This window comes from Erythrolamprus reginae, chromosome 2 (assembly GCF_031021105.1).
Source record: "Erythrolamprus reginae isolate rEryReg1 chromosome 2, rEryReg1.hap1, whole genome shotgun sequence".
Lineage (NCBI taxonomy): Eukaryota > Metazoa > Chordata > Lepidosauria > Squamata > Dipsadidae > Erythrolamprus > Erythrolamprus reginae.
The window spans coordinates 247,555,816-247,573,827 of record NC_091951.1 but is presented as its reverse complement, the minus strand read 5'-3'; the positions used below and the strand labels follow the sequence as shown (position 1 = coordinate 247,573,827).

At 43.4% G+C, this 18,012-nt stretch overlaps 1 protein-coding gene across 1 annotated transcript in view; it reads left to right on the top strand.

Moving 5' to 3' along the window:
* The first annotated feature begins 2,777 nt into the window (after nucleotides 1-2,777).
* The window catches only part of PLPPR1 (phospholipid phosphatase related 1), a 217,719-nt gene continuing 202,484 nt past the window's right edge, over nucleotides 2,778-18,012 (top strand). Inside the window, exon 1 of the mRNA XM_070742409.1 lies at nucleotides 2,778-3,063. The gene's annotated coding sequence lies outside the window, so the exon portion shown is untranslated. The remainder of the gene's footprint in view (nucleotides 3,064-18,012) is intronic.

Sequence of the window (18,012 nt, the reverse complement as noted above, 5' to 3'; positions counted from 1 at the left end):
TTCATGTGTCTGATGGAGGCAAATCTTCCTTTCCAGAAGTAAGAATGCTTCTACAAAATGGCCAGTGCAGATTCATTCTTCAAACTTTGATAGGAGAAGGGTGGAATTCTGACTTAGAGGGAACTTGGCCAGCCTAGAAAATTGAATAAGAGCTCCTTGAATTCATGGAAAGATTTTGATGGCTTGGAAGGGAAAGTACTGGGAAATACTAAGGAAGTGCCATTTTGAGCCTCTTCTTATTAGCCACATTTCTCATCGTCAGTTATCTCTTTGCCCTCTGTAATGCAGCCCTTCCCTCCGGGGAAGATAAATGTTTCACCACTTGCAGAGGACCCAGAAGATATGAAAAACTATCAGTATTTTAATCTGTACATCTACATCTACAAAAGTGCTTTTGCATAAGCTCTATAATTCAACAACTCCAACCAACTTTCTCCGGAGAGATGAGTGTAGTTCCCAGACAGTCTTTCAGTGATTACAATTTGAACATTTAGAGAAGGGCACCAATTTCATTTGCCACGTGCAAACACACCTCAAGGAAGTTCCACAGGAGACCCTGGAGCCATCTTTGAGTTCTTTTCTCTCGCACACCTCCATGCATTCTCAGTGCAATTCAATATCCTCGTTTTGTTGTCATTTTAAAAAAATAGAACAACATAGCTGGGAGGGATCTTGGAGGTCTTCTAGTCCCCTTCTCAAGCAGAAGACTCTGTACCATTTCATAGAAATGGCTGTCCAGTCTCTTCCTAAAAGCATCCAGTGATGGAGCACCCAAAACTTCCAAAGGCAAGCGCTTCCATTGGTAAATAGTTGCAACTCTTAGGAAGTTTCTCCTTAGTTCTAAGTTGCTTCTCTCCTTGATTAGTTTTCATCTATGGTTTCGTCTGTTGCCTTCCGGTGCTTTTTGGAAAATAGATTGACTCCTTTTAGGTAGCCTCTCAAATATTGGAACATTGTTATCATGTTTGTTTATTTATTATTTATTAGCTTTGTATGCCGCCCCTCTCCAAAGACTCTGAGCGGCTCACAACAAGAACAATACAAATCCAATACTTAAAAACACTTTAAAACCCTTAATATAAAAAACAATGATGCATCTCATATGTTGCCCCTGGTCCCTTCCCGCCCTCAATTATTCTAGAGATACCGAATTCCTGCACCCCTCCATTATGTTTTAACCTCCATTCCCCTATCATCTTTGTTGTTCTTCTCTACTCTCTTTCCACACTCTTTCCAAAGTCTTGACACTTTTTTTTAATACCAGTATAGTGGTGACCAAAACCTGGTGGAATATTTAATTTTTGTTTAGTTTTGTTTTGTGAAATACGTATTGGTGGTATACAAAGATATAACAATGTTTATATAGATGATACTAGTAAAAGAGAAACATTAGGACAGGGGACGGAAGGCACACTGGTGCACTTATGCACGCCCCTTACTGACCTCTTAGGAATCAGAATAGTCTAAGTGAAAGGGTTTGAGGGTTAGGTGATGATACTACACTCAGGTAGTGAGGTCTGTACATCAACTACTCGGTTACTAAAGTCGTATTTCCTGCAATCGAGTTTAGAGCAGTTTTATATTCCAGGTGTGCTTTTATTAAGGCCTCATAAAGTGGGACTAGCACTTCTTGTGGTCTTTTATTTTATCCCTCCAGGAACACTTCTGTAGAAGTAGCGAACGCAGCTCTAAGAGATGAGGCTATGCAGAAAAAACAATTGCTGCCAACCTGCCTTCCATTGAGGACCTGTATACTGCACGAGTCAGAAAGAGGGCAGGGAAAATATTTACTGACCCCTTGCATCCTGGACACAAATTGTTTCAACTCCTACCCTCAAAACGTCGCTATAGAGGACCGCACACCAAGACAACTAGACACAAGAACAGTTATTCCCCGAACGCCATCACTCTACTAAACAAATATTTCCCTCAACACTGTCAAACTTTTTACTAAGTCTGCACTTCTATTTCTACTACTGTAGTTTTTTCTCATCATTCCTATCATCCTTTTACTCCCACTTAGAACTGTATGACTGTAATTTGTTGCTTGTATCCTAAGATTTTTATTAATATTGACTGTTTCATTGCTTATTTGACCCTATGACAATCATTAAGTGATTCTTGACAAATCTATATTTTCTTTTATGTACACTGAGAGCATATGCACCAAGACAAATTCCCTGTGTGTCCAATCACACTTGACCAATAAAGAATTCTATTCTATTCTATAGCACAGCTCATGCAGACAGCACTTTAACTACGCGCTTATAAATTCAGTGCAGCAGGAGCCCCCTGTTCGCCATCACGCGCACCTCATTCCACACCGCATCCTTCCCTCTTTCCCTCAGCAAGCACTCCTAAATGGAACCCGGGCTACACGCAGGGAAAGGACGCCCACACGGTTAAGCGAGACTGGGCAAGGCAGGGACAACCCCGGGGGTCGGTGAGGCGAAATAGCGCTTCGCTTTGCAGAAAAAAAGAAAAGGCGGGAAGCCATGCAGGCGACACTCAAGCCCTGCTAAAGGCGGGAAGCGTAGGGCGCACGCGGACAGAAAAAACAACAACACCCACGCATACACACCCCGTTAGCCCGCCACGCCTCCTTCGCCTATAGGGCAACTGGTTCTGCTTGCAGGACCCAGGAGGTGGGAAGCAAGCAAGCACGAGGGGGGCTACCGCGCAATACCGAGTGTCTTCCGTCCTGCGCCTGCGCCAATCTGCTCTCGCTCGCTGGCGTTTCTCCCTTCGCTTCCCACCTCCTCACACCATCCTCGAGCCCTTTTCTCCCCCCTGCCCCGGCTTTTTCTCTTCTGTCGAGCAAGCCGGAGGGCCCCCCGAATCCCGCTTCCTTGGGTAAACCAGGAGTATTTAAAGAACGGATCCTCCGCCGAACCCCGCAAAGTGCAGCCTCTCCCGTACATGCCTCGCTACCCGCGGAGATCATGATCGTGCATTGGATGGAGACGGCGTCTCTCGGCAGCCTTGGATATTGCTACTCCTAGCTTGGATAAGCGGCGGTGCCGGAGGAGTAAAAAAAGGAAAGAGCCGGAGAAGCGCCCGGAGGTGAGGCAAGGGACGGAGATCGGAGCCGCGGTGGCGGGTGGTTGACTCCGAAAGGGGGGGGGGAAGGAAGGCGGTTTGCGGTCTAAGAGGCAGATCTCGGGGGGCGATCTCCCCTTTGGCTGGGATTGGGGTGGTAGTAGGGAAGCTTAATCTCGCCGGAAAACTTTGCTTCCCTTCTCCGCTTTTTTACTTCGGGCAAGGAGCGATGGAGGGACAACAAAGAGCCCTCGGTGAGATCTGCAGGGGCGAAAACGATATTTAAAAGAAGACGCGGGGTGAAGAAGGCGCAGCTTGCAATTTGCGTAGGGGTGTGTAGGGGTGCGCGCGTGTGTAAGAAGAGATCTCGGGACGCCTGGAAATCTTTGCTACGCTGCGCTTGCCGTGGAGGGATTTATCTGGATTCCACGAGGCATTTGAAAAAAAAAGTGTGCTAGTGTGTGCGTATGTGCGCGCGCGCGCAAAAAACAACACACAACCAGAGCTGCCTGCGTTTCTTTTTCCCTTTGTACCGGAGGATCGCGCAGGCCAGATATACCTTGGTCGCTGCGTGGGGGATTTGGGGCCTTTTCGTTGTGCCAGGGCGCTTAATTCGGTTGTGCATTGCGTGTGTAGGAGATGCTTAGCGCGTCTTTGTATATATGTACCGTTGGATTTGCAAACGTGGTTACCAAGAAGAAGAAGAAATGCACCCGAAACTTGGACGCGAGCAACGTTAAAAACCCTTCCTGACTGATAGAAGGGTTGGAATAAGTCACTAGCGAGATTTACCCAAGTTAAAGTTTTGCCGGGCATCTTAGGTTTCTGGAGTTAGATTTGTGCGGAGCTGCTCGCTTGGCCTCGTTATTCTTCTAAGGGGTGTGTGCACTCGATCTGTCTCTGTTTTTTTTCAGTGGCATTTTGCTGGTTCTGCTGGGAGGCTCAGAAGCAACTGCAACATAAGAGGGTCTCTCCCTCCGCTCCCCCTCCCCATTTTTGTTACTGTTGATCAGCCGCGGTTGAAAAGGCTCCACCTGTGCTACTGGCAGATGAAAAGTGATTTATGTGTGCAGGAAGGGGGGGGACCTCTTGTGATTTATTGTTGCTATTTGGATGCAGCTAAATGCATCTTTCGGGAAGGCAAGACAACGTTGGTGACATTAATGGATAATGAAACTGAGTTAATTGCAAAGGTGGGGGTGTTTTGAGCTGACTAAAAGAACTTAAGTGTGTAGAAGCCAAGGAAGGCAGTCTAGTATCCTCCATTTTGGACTGCAACAACTACATGAATCCCTCATTGTTACTCTTGGTGAATGAGTTTTGGGGAGTTCCAGTCCAAAAGTAGCAAGTTGCCTATATCTAACATAGGGAATTATATATGATGCCTATAAATTTTAGACACTGCTGACTTTCCCCATTTGCAGTGCATGCCAATGGAATGCTGGGTTGCTAAGTATTTCCTCTCTACTGTTCTTGTGGAGAAGAATGTGGTTCAAAAAGTGAGCTGTTTGTCCAAGCATCAAACCATCATTCCTGTAATGTCACAAGCGAACCAGCCTGGCAGTTGTTCCTGTTGACCTAGAGAGATGTAAATCAGTGAGAGGCGATTGTGGTTGATGCCTCAGAATGGAAGAAAGGACTCTGTTACTCTGGTAGTTCTTGATATTTATTAAGGCTGGATTTGGTGACTAAATCTTCAAATTAAATCTTATCAAAGATTTTGAACAATATGACTCCTGTCTGATTGCCACTTCCTCACTGAGGGATGAAGCAAACCTATTTTCTCTTTATACATCGATTTTTGCCACTTAAGAAAGCAACACAAAAGCCAGTTCTGGCTCTTTCATGAGTTGGTATCTGGATTCACATTTCTTACCATGCTGTATGTGATTTCATTTTATTCAGTTTATCATTTAAGTGAACCCACACATGCCTTGGCAGAAGCCAAGCTATTATTATTTGTTCAACAACCATAATTAATATCCTAGTCCAGTTTTAAGTGTGAACACAGTACTTGTGCTTGGTACAAGAGTTTACAAACAATTATGTCCTCATTTCTTATATAATTTGCTTCATGAAGTGACAAATATTAGTAATTTAGAAACATAATATATCAATGAATATTCAAACTTCAGCAATAAACTTCAAATACTCCTGGTAAGGGAAACATTAACATGAATGAATAAAAATTAGTAAAAAAGAATAGGTACTATTATTATTTGCAAAATTATTGTAGAAATTATGTTGTTTAGCGAAATAGACATTCGGAGGGACAAATGATCAAACACAAACATTTCTGAAATAACAAGATTTTGTAGGTCCTACAAGCACCTAAAAACAATTAGGTTTTTTAGAAATGCGTTCATGCAAACAAATATAAAACTCTTTAATTTTAGCAAATTTGTAGTAGGAAAAATGATTACTTCATTTAATTCACTTGTTTTGGATATGCTGGTCTGACTTAAAATATATTAAATTTAATGGTCTGTGAACTTGCACTATGCCACACCCAATCCTCAAGCAGCATGGGAAATCACATTCCATCCTGGCCATGGAAAAAACTGTCTCCAAAGAACTGGTCTCTGATGCCCAAAAGTTTGGGGGACACTGGCTTCCCAATTACATATTGCAGTTCTCGCCCAGATTGGTGATCTAAAGCAGAGGTCCCCAACCTTTTTTGCACCAGGGACCGGCTTTAAGCTAGACCAGTTTTCCATGGCCCGGTGGGGGGGGGGCTTTGGTCATATGGGGGTGGGGTTATGGAGGGGTGGAGCCAGGGCCGCCATCAGGAATTTTGGGGCCCCATACAGCCTAAGTGTCTGGGGCCCCCCCTCCCCGCCATTTAAAAATAATTTATTTTGCGACATACCAATTATGTATGAAATTTACCTTCTTTGGGGAGGGGTGAAAGGGGAGAGTAAGAGAGGAAGGAGTGAAAGAAGGGAATGAGGGAGGAAAGAAGGGAGGAAGGAAAAGGAAAGCAAGAAATGGAGGGAGGAAAGGAAGGAAAGAAAGAAAGAAAGAAAGAAAGAAAGGGGGAAGGGACAGGAACAGAGGAAGGAAGCAAGGAAACTTATGAAAGGGGAGAGTAAGAGAGGAAGGACTGAAGGGAGGGAGGGAGGGAAGAAGGTAGGAAGGAGAAAGAAAAGAAGAAATAGAGGAAGGGAAGGTAAAAGAGAGAAAGAAAAAGAGCAAGAAAGAAAGAAAGAAAGAAAGAGAATGAAAGAGAAATAAAAATAGAGAGGGGGAATGAAAGAAATGGAAGGGGGAAGGAAGGAGAGAAAGCAAGAGAAAGAAAGAAAGAAAGAAAGAAAGAGAGAGAGAAAAGAATGAAAGAGCAAGAGAGCAAGAGAGCAAAAGAAAGAGAGAAAGAAAGAAAGAAAGAAAGAAAGGCAACTTCAAAGAAAGGCTCACTGAGCATCTCTCACTCTCTTTCTATCCCTCTTTCTCTTCCTTTCTATCTCTCCTCTTCCTTTATCTCCTCTCTCTCTCTCCCTCTCTCTTTCTCTCCCCCCTCTCTCCCCCCTCTTTCCCTCTCTCCCTCTCTTGCTATCTCTCCCCCCTCTCTCTTTCTCTCTCCCTCTCTCTCTTTCTCCCCCCTCTCTCCCTCTCTCTTTCTCCCTCTCCCTCTCTTTCTCTCTCCCCCCCTCTCTCCATCTCTCTTTCTCCCTCTCCCTTTCTTTCTCTCTCTCTCCCCCCTCTCTCCCTCTCTCTCTCCCTCTCTTGCTATCTCTTTCTCAGATAGGCTTTGAGTTTTTGGCTGGGGGGGGGGAGAAGTAGGACCTTCCTAAGTCCCCCCCCCCAGCCAAAAACTCAAAGCCTATCTGCTGGATACGGGCGATGAGTGGGACGAGCGGTGCCGAAGCCGCGCCGCTCTGTCCCACTCATCGCCCGTATCCAGCAGATAGGCTTTGAGTTTTTGGCTGGGGGGGGAGAAGTAGGACCTTCCTAAGTCCCCCCCCCCCCAGCCAAAAACTCAAAGCCTATCTGCTGGATACGGGCGATGAGTGGGACAGAGCGGCGCGTTCCGCGCCGCTCTGTCCCACTCATCGCCCGTATCCAGCAGATAGGCAGCGGCGCCGCGGACCGGCTGGAAAGCCCCAACGGCCCGGTCCCGGTCCGCGGACCGGCGGTTGGGGACCTCTGATCTAAAGTGTTTAGTCTACAATTTGAAAAATTCTTGGCCCAGTTGGAAAGTACCAAGTGGAGAAAATTCAACAAAATTGCGTTAAGCCACGTTGATTGTTGTTGAGTAAGTCACAACTGATTGGGTCCCCATATAATGTGCAATATGGAATTCACACTGCAGATTAAGCCAAACTAAAACCATGTTACAGATGAATATATTGTCTTGTAAATTATTGCTACAAGATCTGTAGTGCAACCTGTTGGAGGAATACTACTGGTAGATAATAAAGAGATACAAAACCCCCTCTGTTTGGTGCCTTCTAGTGGTCTATTTAGTTTTCTGCCGGGCTCTATGGTATGAGTCTCCCGAAAATTCAAGGGTACAAATTTCAGACACACACACTTGAAAGTTCAAAAAAAAATTCATCACAAAAATTCAAAAGAAACAAAGCACCCTTTTTGTATTGCAAAGAGCACTCGTCCCAAAACAACCTGGTAGTCTGTACAATCCCCTTAATCAGTCCTTAAGTACTTAGCTAGCAGCTGTGAAGGAACGTCACAGCCCTCCTTCTCCCACAAAGAGAGACACACACACTTTGCTCTGCTTTGGTTTCAAAGTCGTGAAAAATTAACAAACAAAGTGGAAACAGCAAGGCACGGTCTTGAAGAAACAACGATCACAATGGCTAAACTAGCTCGCTGCTATTTATATCAGCAGCTCTAATTGCTGGAGCCCCACCCAAACACAGGTGGCCTCTCTTATCTCCTGTAATATTTCTTCAATTGGTCTCTTCGATGCATAATTCTGCGCGTGCGTGGGTCTAACACTTCCTCATCCGAATTGACCGAAGATAATGGAGATTGGCTTGCTGGGCTGTGTGCCAAGCCCCCCTCTTCCAAGTCTCCCCCACCTCCTTCTTCGTCCGAGGAAACTGCACTACCTGACTCTGTCGGCAATAAAACAGGCCTATGACATGTTGATGTTTCCCCTGCATCCACCTCCACATTCCTTGGGGCAGGAGCTGGGCCAGAGCCAACCACAACATTTAGATTTTACAATCCAGATTTAATGCTTCCAGTATAAAATAATTGAATGAAATAAAATACTCAGCATAATCTACTTACTGGCAGCAAACTTAACTCTTGAGGCAGTAAAGGGAGGAAATGCTTGTGTATGTATGTGTATTTACTCTCAGCCAAAAAAAGTAGCTAATGAAAAAGTAGGACAGCCAGTGATCTCTGCTTCAAAGAATAAAAGTGGGCACCAAACTCTTGGGAAATTCTTCAGCTACAGGGTAAGAAATAATTTGACAGAACAGTACCTCCTTCATGACTATACCAATATTATAAATGAAACAAATAAATGCTAAAATGTTGTATTTATGTAGTTACTTAAGAAGCACATCTAAATTATATTAAAGTAACCAAAATATTTTTACAATCCCCAAGGCATGTCACAACTTTTGAGCACCCCAATATTTGTAAATTGAAGATTGAAAAATTATTATTTTTTTATTATTATTATTATTATTATTATTAATTATTATTTATTATTATTTTTGTATGCCGCCCTTCTCCGTAGACTCGGGGCGGCTCACAACAATAACAAGAACAATGTAAAAAACAAATCTAATAATTTAAAAAACACTAAAAACCCCATTATTAAAAGCAAACACACACACAAACATTCCATGTATAAACTGTATAGGGCCGGGGGAGATGTGTCAGTTCCCCCATGCCTGACGACAAAGATGGGTCTTAAGAGCTTTACGAAAGGCAAGGAGGGTGGGGGCAACTCTGATATCTGGGGGGAGTTGGTTCCAAAGGGTCGGAGCTGCCACAGAGAAGGCTCTTCCCCTGGGGCCCACCAACCGACATTGTTTAATTGACGGGACCCGGAGAAGGCCAACTCTGTGGGACCTAACTGGTTGCTGGGATTCGTGTGGGAGAAGGTGGTCCCGGAGATATTCTGGTCCGGTGCCAGTATTACAGTATTCTTTCCCACTAAAATCTCTTCCCCTTTCCTTTTTCTTCTTCTTCTTTCTATCTTTTGTTTTGAACACATCCCTATTGTTGCTAGCTTTCTCCCTCATAGTACTGGTTCATTTCAAAAGGTTCCCCCCTTTTTACTGTATTTTAAAACAATTAATTTTTATGATGTGTTGTATCATGGGTTTAAAACATGAGTTTGTCTCCAGTGGAGGAGCACCACAAGAAATGTAAGGAAATCAATTTCTAGATAAGGTAAGTATGATCTAAATCCCAGGACAGAACAAGGCAATCTGATTGAAAAGCCCTTCTTCTGGGTCTGCCTTTGAAATTTCCCGTTTTCCTTAGCCCAGTAGATTTGGAGAATACAAAACTTTGGAAAGAAACAAACAAGATGCTAAATTAGCATGAGCAAAAAAAAAATTGGCCATTTACTAGGCAAGAAATTGCATATCTTTATTTTTAAATAAAGCCCTCCCTGAATCACGTACTGATAAAAACTGCTTCTGAAGATTATGTGTGTGAAAAATGCAGCTGCCTTGTGAATCATGTTAGTAGCAGAAATTGTTTTCTTTTGGAGATGCCAGGTTTCACAAATTATATTTTGATTAAGCTTGGCTCACTAATGAATTTGTCAGATTAAGGCTGTTCATAGGTAGGAGCATTGTATGTATATACCAGCTCCCACATGTTGTAAAACATTCCACAATAGAGTAATATGCATATCTTTACAACACAGTGGAATTTGCATTCCAGCTGCAAGCTACTTTGGGCTGAAGGGAAAAAATAAGATTTATCCTTGCTGTTATTCAAAGTAGCGGTTACTATTACTAAAAATTGTTGGGCAAGGAAATCCCAGTAGAATTTCTGTTTTGTTTTTTCCTCCCAGAATTGGTGTCTGTTATTGATAGTTTCTTCATTGAGCAGTTTCATCCTTTATAGCAAATTTAGGTGCTGAATTATGACAGTCATATAGCTTATTTTGTTAGGGAGGGAATGCGGTGGACTTTTCTAAGATATGACTGCCTGGCAAACTCTTAGCATTCTGTTGGCAATATATATTTTTAGGCTCCTCTTAAACTCAGTTTTTGGGGATACATCAGTTTTGCATGCATTTGGGTTATTCTAAGTATTTTATAGTGATCTGAAGCTTCTTGATATAGACCAAACATGCTTGCTTGCTTCTAAAACATCTTCTGCCTTTTAGAAAACAGTGTTGATTTTGAAAGATTGCAGTCATGGCAATGGATCTTTAGCTGGAGGAACATACACACACACGAGACTAGGCATTGAACCTAGCAGGGTAACCTCTGTGTTGTGGGAGATTGGTAACAGCACTTCATGCATTCATCATGCACAAATTTCTAGCAAATGTCAGGCTGTTATGATTGCAAACATAGGCTTGAAAATGTGTGAGCAGTGTCTGGTAAAAGCTTTTAAAGCCATGCAATGTCTTCTGACAATTTGCTGCCACCAAAAGTTGAATCTGAGTTGTAAAAAGGACCTCTGCTTGAAGAATGAGCATATCACTTGCTTTGTCTAGCCCAGAAACTCCGGAGGAGGTTTGACGAAATTCCTGGCCAGAATGGCTTTATATCCAAAGTCACTTGGAAGCTCATTATTTAGCATAACTGCTAAAGAAAGAAATATCTCAACATGAGTTTTTTCATTCTATTTTACCCATTTTGGACAGACTCTTACCCATCCATCTATCATCTAATCCATCTCCCTAAACCAGTGTTTCCCAACCTTGGCAAGTTGAAGATATTTGGACTTCAACTCCCATAATTCCCCAGCCAACATTCGGGAAACTAAACAATGTGGTCTGGTGGGTCCCAGGGGAAGAGCCTTCTCTGTGGTGGCCCTGACTCTCTGGAACCAGCTCCCCCCGGAGATTAGAACTGCCCCCACCCTCCTTACCTTCCGTAAACTCCTTAAAACTCACTTCTGCCATCAGGCATGGGGGAATTGAGGCATTCCCCCCCCCCCGGGCCTATACAATTTATGTATGGTATGTCTGTGTGTATGTCTGGTTTAATAATGGGGTTTTTAATGGTTTTTTAAAATTTATTAGATTTGTTGTGAATTGTTCTATTGTATGTTGTGAGCCGCCCGAGTCTATGGAGAGGGGGCGGCATACAAATCTAATAAATAAATAAATAAAATAAAACACTGTCCTAAACATCTAAATTTTGGTACCTGCAATGTTTACCGCTACAATGGGATATAATTAAATAAAACGGTTGAAAATGCTACAGTGTTCAGGATATTTAATTAAACATAAATGCAAATGAGAACAGTGTTACTTTTTATTCCTAATTCATTAGTATTCCACTCAAAAGTTATTGATCCACTAAAGTTGTGCACTTTTACATAATTTGGTACTATATCTACCCAACTGCTGCTTAAGGAAAAATATAATTAAAACCAACATCAGCAAAGCAACAATCTCCCTCCCTCCCTCAGTTTTTGTTTTGTCAGAAACAGCTACAGACAGGTGCCATGTATGCTATGAAGCATCTTTTTCAAATTATTTTCAAAGCACAGCACAGTCCTCTTAATTAGACATCAGTGAATGAAATATTTCAAGAGCTGTGATGATGCAAACAAACTGCATTCCTACAGCCTAGAGTTCAGTCCTGATGGGCTCAAGGTTGACTCAAACTTCAACCCTTGCAAGGTTGGTAACATGAGGAGCCAGATTGTTGGGGGCAATATGCTGACCCTGTAAACTCCTTAGGGAGGGCTGTAAAGCACTATGAAGCGGTATATACCGTATTTTTCGGGGTTTAAGATGCACCGGTGTATAGGACGCACCTAGACTTTAGAGGAGGAGAACAAGGAAAAAAGTATTCTGAACCAAATGGTGTAGTATTAAATAGTAATAGTAGAATAGAATAGAACAGAATAGAATAGAATAGAATTCTTTATTGGCCAAGTGTGATTGGACACACAAGGAATTTGTCTTGGTGCAGATGCTCTCAGTATACATAAAAGAAAATACAGTGATACCTCATCTTACAAATTCCTCTTCATATGAACTTTTTGTGATATGAACCCGGTGCTTAAGATTTTTTTGCCTCTTCTTACCAACTATTTTCACCTTGCGAACCCAAGCCGCCGCCGCTGGGATGCCCCGCCTCCGGACTTCCGTTGTCAGTCGAAGCACGGGGATTCCCCTAAGACTCCCCTCGCTGGGATTCAAAGCAGTGCTGGCAAAAATGAAGGGAATCCCTTCATTTTTGCCAGCGCTCTTCGGCTGGCAATGGACGTCCGGAGGTGGGGTTTCCCAGCGAGGGGAGCCTCAGGAGAATCCCTGCGCTTCAGCTGGCAACAGAAGTCCGGAGGTGGGGTTTCCCAGCAAGGGGGGCCTCAGGGGAATCCCCGCGCTTCAGCTGGCAACAGAATTCCAAAGGCAGGGATTCCCAGTGGTGCAAGGCAAAAGGGGTGATTTTGGGATGGGGTTGCACACATTTGCTTTTACATTGATTCCTATGGGGAAAATTGCTTTGTCTGACGAACTTTTTATCTTACGAACCTGGTCATGGAATGGATTAAGTTCATAAGACGAGGTATCACTGTATAGATTTGTCAAGAATGATGTGGTACAACACTTAATGATTGTCATAGGGTCAAATAAGCAATGAAGAAAATCTTAGGATAGAAGCAACAGGTTACAGTCATACAGTCCTAAGTGGGAGGAAATGGGTGATAGGAATGATGAGAAAAAAACTAGTAGCAATAGTAGTGCAGATATAGTAAAAAGTTTGACAGTATTGAGGAAATTATTTGTTTAGTAGAGTGATGGTGTTCAGGAAAAAACTGTTCTTGTGTCTAGTTGCATTGGTGTGTGCAGTGTAATAATAACCTTTCCAGCCACGAGGGGGTGGGTTTATGGCTCCTGGTGTTTTCTGTGGGAAATGTCTCCCTTCCTTCTTTCTTTCCTCCCTTCCCTCCCTTCTCCTTCTTTCCTTTCTTTCCCTTTTCTTTCTTTCTTTCTCTCCACTTCTCTCTCTCTTCCCTCTCTCTCATTTCTGTGTACCTCTCCCTCCCCCCCCACCTTTTTGTTCTCATTTCTCTCACTTTCATTTCTGTTTTTATCTCTTTCCTCTTCCTCTCCCTTTTTCTTTCTCTTGCCTTCTCTCTCTCATTTGTTTCCCTCTTCTCCCTCTCATTCTCTCTCTCGATCTTTCCCTCATTTCTCTCACTCTCCCTTTCATTTCTGTTTTTCTCTTCCCTCTCCCTCTTTTTCCTTCTCATCCCTTCTCTTTCATCTGTTTGTTCTTCCTCTACCCGTTTCCCTCCATCAGTTTCTCATTTTTCTCTTTCTTCTTTTCTTTCACATTCCCTCCCCCTCTCACTTCTCTCCCCCCTCTCTTTCCCTCCATCTCTCTCTCTGGGGATGAGCCAGCAGCCTACCCCACTTCTTAGCTTGTCCTCCGGGGATGAGTGGGGTGCATGGCATCCAGCCGGTGGAGGAACCCGCGGGGCAGCTTTGATCATCCGGAGGGATGGGGCTCAGCTCCATCAGCCCCCACCCTAATTTCCCACCTTTGGGGGTGTCTTTGGGGGGGTGCAGCGGTCGGCAAAGGTGCTCCAAGCAGAGGGCGCCAGCTGCAGAATTCTCGAGCTGAGGCAGCTTTGCTCGGAGCACCTTTGCTGACCGCTGCGCCCTCCCAAAGGGGCCCCGAAGATGGGAGATTGGGGTGGGGGCTGATGGAGACGAGCCCTGTCCCATCGGATGATCAAAGCCACCCCATGGGTTCCTCCGCCGGCTGGATGCATTGAGGTGACACCCGCCCACTTCTCCAAAGCTGCTGCCACGCGCCCTACTCATCCCTGGGGCTGAGCCTCCAGCTGACGACTGTTGGGTGGCCTTGGGGATAGCTTCCACAGCTGCTGACCCCCACCCTCATCCGGTGTATAAGAGGCACCCATTTTTTGATGCACCTTTTTGAGGTAAAAAGGTGTGTCTTATATACTGAAAAATAAGTCTAAGTGCTGTTGCTAGAGCTATTTCCTGATACTACAGTTTGAAGATTTCAGTTGGAAAACAGTATATTTGTATGCTTGGTGCACCTTACAGATGACCCAAACCACAAAGGGATCATGCATTAGATCTTTGTCTCAAAACAGTGCCAAGTGATCTGAGATTAGGGGACATTAACATTAGTCCCTTGGGATGGACACATGGACAGATCGTTCTGCTTGGTCCTGGAATTATCTAGGTGCCTCCCACTGCAGGGAGGATGGGTCTATTGATCAGTCTGTTCCATGATTGATGGTCCCAGTAGGGTTTGAGAAGGTGCTTGGGGTTATTCCTGAGGTTCTCATGAATTTGCTGGGGTCTTAGTTGCAGCAGCCTGGAATGAGTATGCAACAAGGGCCTTGAATCTTGAGTGGAATATGAAGAATGAAGCTGACCAAACATGGCATTAACCTTTATTAGAACTTGTGGCTGTAAGACCAGTGATGCTTGCTTACTTTCTCTGCTCTTACTCTGTGTGCTACGGGGCTTAACTCTTTCCTCTCCTATTTAATATAGGAAGTCCTGGACTTGCAACAGTTCACTTAGTGACCATTCAAAGTTACAATGTCACAGAAAAAAATAACTCATGATCATTTTTCACAGTTGTTGTTTCATATGTGTTGTGTTTGGGCTTGGGCCAGCCGTTGCTCCCACAGATGGGAGAGATGCGGCACAAAGTGAGTGCGAAAGCCTGGCTGACAGCCAGGAAGACGTGGCAGACAGCCATGAAGATGAGGCCACTGGTTCAGAGGAGTTGGCAGACAGCACGCAGGACCCAGTAGACAGCCCAGGGGATTTGGCATGCAGTCCCTCAGACAGTCTCTCTTCCTTGGATTCCTCTGCAGACCAATTCATAGACATGCATAGCAGAAGAGCCTTGCAAAGGAGGGCTCACTTGAAGGATTATTACAGGTGATCAGAGTAGCACCTGGGTTGGGTGTGGTTCTTTTACTGAGGGCTGGGTGTGGTTCCCTTAATGAGGGCTAAAGGTATAAAAGGGAACAGAGGCACAAGGCAAACTGTGGCTGTTTATCTGTGTTACTTTGTGGTTCCTGCTCTGAAGTTTCTGTTTTGTGCCTTTGAATTTCAACCCAGCCTTTTCAGGCTCATGGGAGGTGAAACCTCTGGGACTTGCTGTTTGCTCTAAAGATTCAAAGGACTCCTGAAACGTTTCTGCTCCATGCAGGTTGTCTTTGTTTGCTTTTTCCTGTGTTTTGTATTTGGCTGAATTACGCCTTGCACTATCATTATTTCCTGATACTAAGGACTGTTTTGGTTAACCCTTTTTTGTTCGTTTAATACATGTTTGCTGATTAGAAGAGCACTTGTGTGTTTGATTTCTTTTCCTTGGACTGTTACGAATTGCCTGAGCCCAGGCAGGCAGAACAATATGTATGATGGTTGCAGTGTCCCAGGGTCACATGATCTCCTTTTGCAACATTCTGACAAGCAAAGTCAACCTCAACAACCATGTTACTAATTTAACTGCTGCAGTAATTCACTTAACAGCTGTGTCAAGAAAGGTTGTAAAATGGGGCAAAACTCACTTAACAAATGTCTCATTTAGCAACTTAAATTTTGGGCTCAATTGTGGTTGAAAATTGAGGATTGCCATTTATTTTTGCCCTCTCTATGGTCAGAGAGATGAACAGAGATAAGAAGCCCCCATACTGCTCTGATACTCAATTTGGCACCTCTTGGATTTATGGCTCCTGCTGGAAAAACAGGTGGCAGCCATGGCAGGAGAGTCTTTGTACTAATCTCTCTTGTACGCCAGTTGCTGTACCAACAGTCTTTGCTCATAGTTACAGGCGACTTGCTCATGCCCTTTTTAGATTAAAGCAATGCACTTTACATGCATTGTAAAGTGAAGGCCATTTGGGTTTATAATTGGTCTAGAATGCAGCACCCAGACAGCCCAAGACAATTGATCCTATTTGGAAGCTCACATGTTTGATTTTCTATCCCCCATTCTTGCTGTGCAGTAAATACACTTTACTGTATAAGTCTAGAGTTGGAGAACTTGTAAGAGCACCAAGCACCTCTGTTCAGTTAATTAAAACAACTGGTTTCTGCCCTCTGGAACATCTTGCCTACTCCTTAGGTGAGATTGGCTTCCACTTTTCTGACCTTCTGCAGGATCCAGAAGACCTGGCTCTGCTGGATGGCTTCGAGTGCAAATGGGGGAGCAACATACTTGTAGGTGGTTGATGAATTAAGAGGCAATCCCACCTCCCCATCTCCATATATTCTGTTCCTCTCACCATCTTTAACTATCTTGATTGGGAGTTTCATTTTTATTGTTTTAGATATTACCAGCCTCGCAATGCTTTCATCTTTCCACTACGCTTTGCCTGTCATAAGTAATGGGGGGAGGGGCAGGGGTTTTGGGGAATTTGGGAGGGGATATTTCTGGAGGGGCCGTGGTAAGTTTAGTTTCTCTGGTTAAGGCCAGAATGAGTTTTGTTTCTCCTTGAGAACAGAACAGCTTCTCAAACAGAGTTGAAAAATCATTTATTTGTTGGCTTGTTTATTAAATTTATTTGCCACCCATCTCACATGAAACAGTTCTGGGCAGCTTTCAAGGTTAAAATATTAAAGTCCTAACAAGTAAATATATCTGTCAAGGTGGCTCCACTCAATATTTTAAAAAAGTAAAACTCAATGTCTATTTTGAACTTTAAAAGTGAATTTTACTAAAATCAAAAGTAAATGCATCAGAGGCAAAGCAAAGTCTGAAGAAAAAGGTGCGATAGTTGCCCATATCAAAGTATCCCACTTGCTCCCCCCCCCCCTTGGGAAATAACCAATCCCCATTGTCCTTCTCTGTCAGGTGGATGCATCTTCACCATCTTGTCATGCTTATGGAATGCAGCTACTAACAGACTTTCTTCTCACCTTTTCTGTCCCTGGTTGCATGAGTCTGGGAGAAGACATGGTTGCTTTAATGAACACCCTCAAAAGTTTTCAGAATTGGAACAGCTCACTTGTTGTAGGAGAATGTAGGACATTTTGCATACCTAAACAAACTCACTATTCATGCCACCTGTCTTCCCCAACATTGTTTCTTTTCATCTTATTATCTTGACAACATGCTTAATTGTAGGCAATCCTACAGTTAACAACTGCCCTGTTCAGCAAACCATTCAAAAAGGTGCTGAAAACAATAGCTTGATAAGTAATCCTTGCACTTATGATGCTCAAAGCATCTCAGAGTCACATGATCAAAATTTGTATGATTGGCAGCTGCAAATGGCAGTCATATAACTGCCATTTGCATGCTTCGCACCCAGCTTCCAAACAACAGAGTCAATGGTGAAAGTGATAATAAAATCACAAGTCATAGTGACATGTCACACTTAACAACTGCAGCTGAATTGACAAAAGTCCATTGCAGTCAAACAATACTTTACTCAATGACCACATTATTTAATGACAGTTGCGGCTCTCAATTGTAAGGATACCTGTATTTTATTCTGAAAAACAATACATATGCTGCCAATATGTGTATTTCCCTTTTTCCAATCTCTCTGGATCAGGGGAAGGGAAGTACCTCATTCTAAATTCTTTTTAGTGTGTAGAAGTATTTGCATAATTATGAGGCTGGAGGAGCACCTCTGTCGTCAGGCATGGGGGAATTGAGATATTTCCTTCCCCCCAGGCCTATACAATTTATGCATGGTACAATTTATGCGAGTCCGCGGAGAGGGGCGGCATACAAATCTAAATAATAAATAAATAATAAATAAATGTTTATGTTTATGTTTGGTTTTTAAATAAGGGTCTTTTAATTATTTTAAATATTAGATTTGTACATGTTGTTTATT